Genomic DNA, 5,000 nt, shown 5'->3' with positions numbered 1-5,000 from the left:
TAACCTATGTTGTGCCTTAACCTAACCTACGTTGTGCCTTAACCTAACCTACGTTGTGCCTTAACCTAACCTACGTTGTGCCTTAACCTAACCTACGTTGTGCCTTAACCTAACCTACGTTGTGCCTTAACCTAACCTACGTTGTGCCTTAACCTAACCTACGTTGTGCCTTAACCTAACCTACGTTGTGCCTTAACCTAACCTACGTTGTGCCTTAACCTAACCTACGTTGTGCCTTAACCTAACCTACGTTGTGCCTTAACCTAACCTACGTTGTGCCTTAACCTAACCTACGTTGTGCCTTAACCTAACCTACGTTGTGCCTTAACCTAACCTACGTTGTGCCTTAACCTAACCTACGTTGTGCCTTAACCTAACCTACGTTGTGCCTTAACCTAACCTACGTTGTGCCTTAACCTAACCTACGTTGTGCCTTAACCTAACCTACGTTGTGCCTTAACCTAACCTACGTTGTGCCTTAACCTAACCTACGTTGTGCCTTAACCTAACCTACGTTGTGCCTTAACCTAACCTATGTTGTGCCTTAACCTAACCTATGTTGTGCCTTAACCTAACCTATGTTGTGCCTTAACCTAACCTATGTTGTGCCTTAACCTAACCTATGTTGTGCCTTAACCTAACCTATGTTGTGCCTTAACCTAACCTATGTTGTGCCTTAACCTAACCTATGTTGTGCCTTAACCTAACCTATGTTGTGCCTTAACCTAACCTACGTTGTGCCTTAACCTAACCTACGTTGTGCCTTAACCTAACCCATATTGTACCTTAACCTAACCCATATTGTACCTTAACCTAACCCATATTGTACCTTAACCTAACCCATATTGTACCTTAACCTAACCCATATTGTACCTTAACGTAACCTAATTTGTGCCTTAACGTAACCTAATTTGTGCCTTAACGTAACCTAATTTGTGCCTTAACGTAACCTAATTTGTGCCTTAACGTAACCTAATTTGTGCCTTAACGTAACCTAATTTGTGCCTTAACGTAACCTAATTTGTGCCTTAACGTAACCTAATTTGTGCCTTAACGTAACCTAATTTGTGCCTTAACGTAACCTAATTTGTGCCTTAACGTAACCTAATTTGTGCCTTAACGTAACATAATTTGTGCCTTAACGTAACCTAATTTGTGCCTTAACGTAACCTAATTTGTGCCTTAACGTAACCTAATTTGTGCCTTAACGTAACCTAATTTGTGCCTTAACGTAACCTAATTTGTGCCTTAACGTAACCTAATTTGTGCCTTAACGTAACCTAATTTGTGCCTTAACGTAACCTAATTTGTGCCTTAACGTAACCCATGTTGTGCCTTAACGTAACCCATGTTGTGCCTTAACGTAACCCAATTTGTGCCTTAACGTAACCCATGTTGTGCCTTAACCTAACCTATATTGTGCCTCAACCTAACCTATATTGCGCCTTAACCTGACGCACGTTGTCGCTGAACCTGCTCTGTAATTGTTATGCAACTCGTTAAATTAGTGTAGTGTTGCCTAACCGCAACCCTCGCAATATAGTTCGCTATTCGCACTGCCCGGTCCCCTGTGTATCGCGTCATGTTAAACACCTTGCAGGTGTTGCTGACTTTCCACATGCTCCTGCTATACACTGTAATGTGGATAGCAGCAGGACGTACATGCCCCCCCCCCCTTCCCCCCTGCCTTCGCAAGCTGGTCGTTGAGAAGTTTGCATGTTCAATGCCCTTCGCATGCCGACGTACTCAGCCTACGTTGTGGTACGGCCTGTCACCTGTCCGCCGATGTACGCAAAACCCACAAACTGTACTGCACATTGGTCCGTATGTACTGAATGATACATCGTGGCACATGTGTGACCGTACGACGACTGCGCCTAGCAACGGCAGACCATACAGTCCAAATATTGTGCACGCAGCTACGTGTCGTCTCCCTATAAGAGCTGGATTGCAGTGTGGTACGCCATTCAGACGTGTGGGAGGAACGGACGCCCTGGATGGCGATCAGCATGAGCAGTCTGTTGATGTAGTGGAGCGTGTATTCGGACGTAGTCGTCTCTTCTCACACACCGTGATAGCATGTTGCACCGCGTTCCACATCTGCGACATCCTGCAGAGGCCGGCTGACAGTCGTTCGCGCAATGGACACCGCATACGTACGGGGGCTACCTTCCACGTGTTCTCGAGGCGTGCACATGTTGTTGCGTCTATGTGGGCAGACGTAGTGTGTTGTGACACCTGACACAGGCATGCAATACTCGTTGCAAATGGCGATGGACGTCTACGTTTGCTGGTGACGTTACGCAAATGAACAACAGGTAACCCGTTGTGGTGCGGTTGTTCTCGCTAGAGGTGAATCAGTGTTGGCGACGATCGGTCGAGCTATTAACCGGTTGTTTCAGGGATACCCACCATGCCCACGAACGTGAAAGGGGACCCACCATGCCCACGAACGCGAAAGGGGATCTGGGTGTGAGGCGATACGCGGCGGTGGCTGGGTGGGACCGTCCCCGGCCGGTGAGGGGGGGCCGCCCGGCGTGCTGGCAGCGCGGTGCGTGGGCGCACGCGCTACAGCCGGCTGGTGGGGGCGGCCAGTGGCAGGCGCGCCGGCCGACGGACGCGGCAGGCGGCGCAGCTGCGCGCCGGCGCCCCCTGCTCGCGGCGCCTTGCGGCCAAAGTAGGTCCTCGCGGGCCCGGTGCGAAGCGCGGTGGCCATCTGCAGTGTGCTGGTCCGATTGAGGACTGTGTGCGCTGAGGATGCGCCGCCGCCCGGCGCTCGGCGCCGCGACGCCGTCTGCTGCTCGGTCGCCCCAGCGGTTCTCGCAGGTGGTTTGTATCGCAGCTGTGCGGACGTGTTGGCGCGTGCGCTGTGCTGGGAGAGTTCGCTTCGGCACCCAAGTGGGGCTTTTGTCCTTCTGTGGCGCTGGCGTTGGAGCTGCCGGTCACCGTAGGTGGCGCGTGTTGTCTCCCGCCGGCAATGCCACGACAGCACGCTCCCGGGCCTCTGTCGGCAGCGGCAAGCTCAGTTGGGAGCACGGGTGGTCGCACCTAAAGCGTCTACTCGCCTAACTCCGGGCGATTGCGCCTCTCTCGAACCCGACCAAGTACTTAGGACGGCGCTGCGCGCCGCCGGGACCTGAGAGGGTTTCGAGGTGTGTTGTGCAGGGGAGCTCAGCCTCCTCCTGTTTGCAGAATAATTGAGCGGACGCTTGCGTGTTCGCGCGGGCCCCCGGGACACACTCCCGGGCGGCCGGCTGCTCAGCTCTAGTTGACGCAGCTCCCTGGTTGATCCTGCCAGTAGTCATATGCTTGTCTCAAAGATTAAGCCATGCATGTCTCAGTACAAGCCGCATTAAGGTGAAACCGCGAATGGCTCATTAAATCAGTTATGGTTCCTTAGATCGTACCCACGTTACTTGGATAACTGTGGTAATTCTAGAGCTAATACATGCAAACAGAGTCCCGACCAGAGATGGAAGGGACGCTTTTATTAGATCAAAACCAATCGGTCGGCTCGTCCGGTCCGTTTGCCTTGGTGACTCTGAATAACTTTGGGCTGATCGCACGGTCCTCGTACCGGCGACGCATCTTTCAAATGTCTGCCTTATCAACTGTCGATGGTAGGTTCTGCGCCTACCATGGTTGTAACGGGTAACGGGGAATCAGGGTTCGATTCCGGAGAGGGAGCCTGAGAAACGGCTACCACATCCAAGGAAGGCAGCAGGCGCGCAAATTACCCACTCCCGGCACGGGGAGGTAGTGACGAAAAATAACGATACGGGACTCATCCGAGGCCCCGTAATCGGAATGAGTACACTTTAAATCCTTTAACGAGTATCTATTGGAGGGCAAGTCTGGTGCCAGCAGCCGCGGTAATTCCAGCTCCAATAGCGTATATTAAAGTTGTTGCGGTTAAAAAGCTCGTAGTTGGATTTGTGTCCCACGCTGTTGGTTCACCGCCCGTCGGTGTTTAACTGGCATGTATCGTGGGACGTCCTGCCGGTGGGGCGAGCCGAAGGCGTGCGACCGCCTCGTGCGTGCTCGTGCGTCCCGAGGCGGACCCCGTTGAAATCCTACCAGGGTGCTCTTTATTGAGTGTCTCGGTGGGCCGGCACGTTTACTTTGAACAAATTAGAGTGCTTAAAGCAGGCAAGCCCGCCTGAATACTGTGTGCATGGAATAATGGAATAGGACCTCGGTTCTATTTTGTTGGTTTTCGGAACCCGAGGTAATGATTAATAGGGACAGGCGGGGGCATTCGTATTGCGACGTTAGAGGTGAAATTCTTGGATCGTCGCAAGACGAACAGAAGCGAAAGCATTTGCCAAGTATGTTTTCATTAATCAAGAACGAAAGTTAGAGGTTCGAAGGCGATCAGATACCGCCCTAGTTCTAACCATAAACGATGCCAGCCAGCGATCCGCCGCAGTTCCTCCGATGACTCGGCGGGCAGCCTCCGGGAAACCAAAGCTTTTGGGTTCCGGGGGAAGTATGGTTGCAAAGCTGAAACTTAAAGGAATTGACGGAAGGGCACCACCAGGAGTGGAGCCTGCGGCTTAATTTGACTCAACACGGGAAACCTCACCAGGCCCGGACACCGGAAGGATTGACAGATTGATAGCTCTTTCTTGATTCGGTGGGTGGTGGTGCATGGCCGTTCTTAGTTGGTGGAGCGATTTGTCTGGTTAATTCCGATAACGAACGAGACTCTAGCCTGCTAACTAGTCGCGTGACATCCTTCGTGCTGTCAGCGATTACTTTTCTTCTTAGAGGGACAGGCGGCTTCTAGCCGCACGAGATTGAGCAATAACAGGTCTGTGATGCCCTTAGATGTTCTGGGCCGCACGCGCGCTACACTGAAGGAATCAGCGTGTCTTCCTAGGCCGAAAGGTCGGGGTAACCCGCTGAACCTCCTTCGTGCTAGGGATTGGGGCTTGCAATTGTTCCCCATGAACGAGGAATTCCCAGTAAGCGCGAGTCATAAGCTCGCGTTGATTACG

General features: G+C 52.1%; 1 non-coding gene across 1 annotated transcript in view; it reads left to right on the top strand.

The window, feature by feature from the left end:
• The first annotated feature begins 3,278 nt into the window (after positions 1 to 3,278).
• The window catches only part of LOC126435634 (small subunit ribosomal RNA), a 1,909-nt gene continuing 187 nt past the window's right edge, over positions 3,279 to 5,000 (top strand). The window contains exon 1 of the ribosomal RNA XR_007580082.1: positions 3,279 to 5,000. This exon is cut by the window's right edge and continues 187 nt beyond it. This is a non-coding gene — a ribosomal RNA (small subunit ribosomal RNA).

The sequence above is a fragment of the Schistocerca serialis genome, unplaced genomic scaffold, assembly GCF_023864345.2.
Source record: "Schistocerca serialis cubense isolate TAMUIC-IGC-003099 unplaced genomic scaffold, iqSchSeri2.2 HiC_scaffold_1213, whole genome shotgun sequence".
In the NCBI taxonomy this organism is placed as follows: domain Eukaryota; kingdom Metazoa; phylum Arthropoda; class Insecta; order Orthoptera; family Acrididae; genus Schistocerca; species Schistocerca serialis.
The sequence above is the reverse complement of the archived record's forward strand: the minus strand, read 5'-3'. Positions and strand labels throughout refer to the sequence as shown.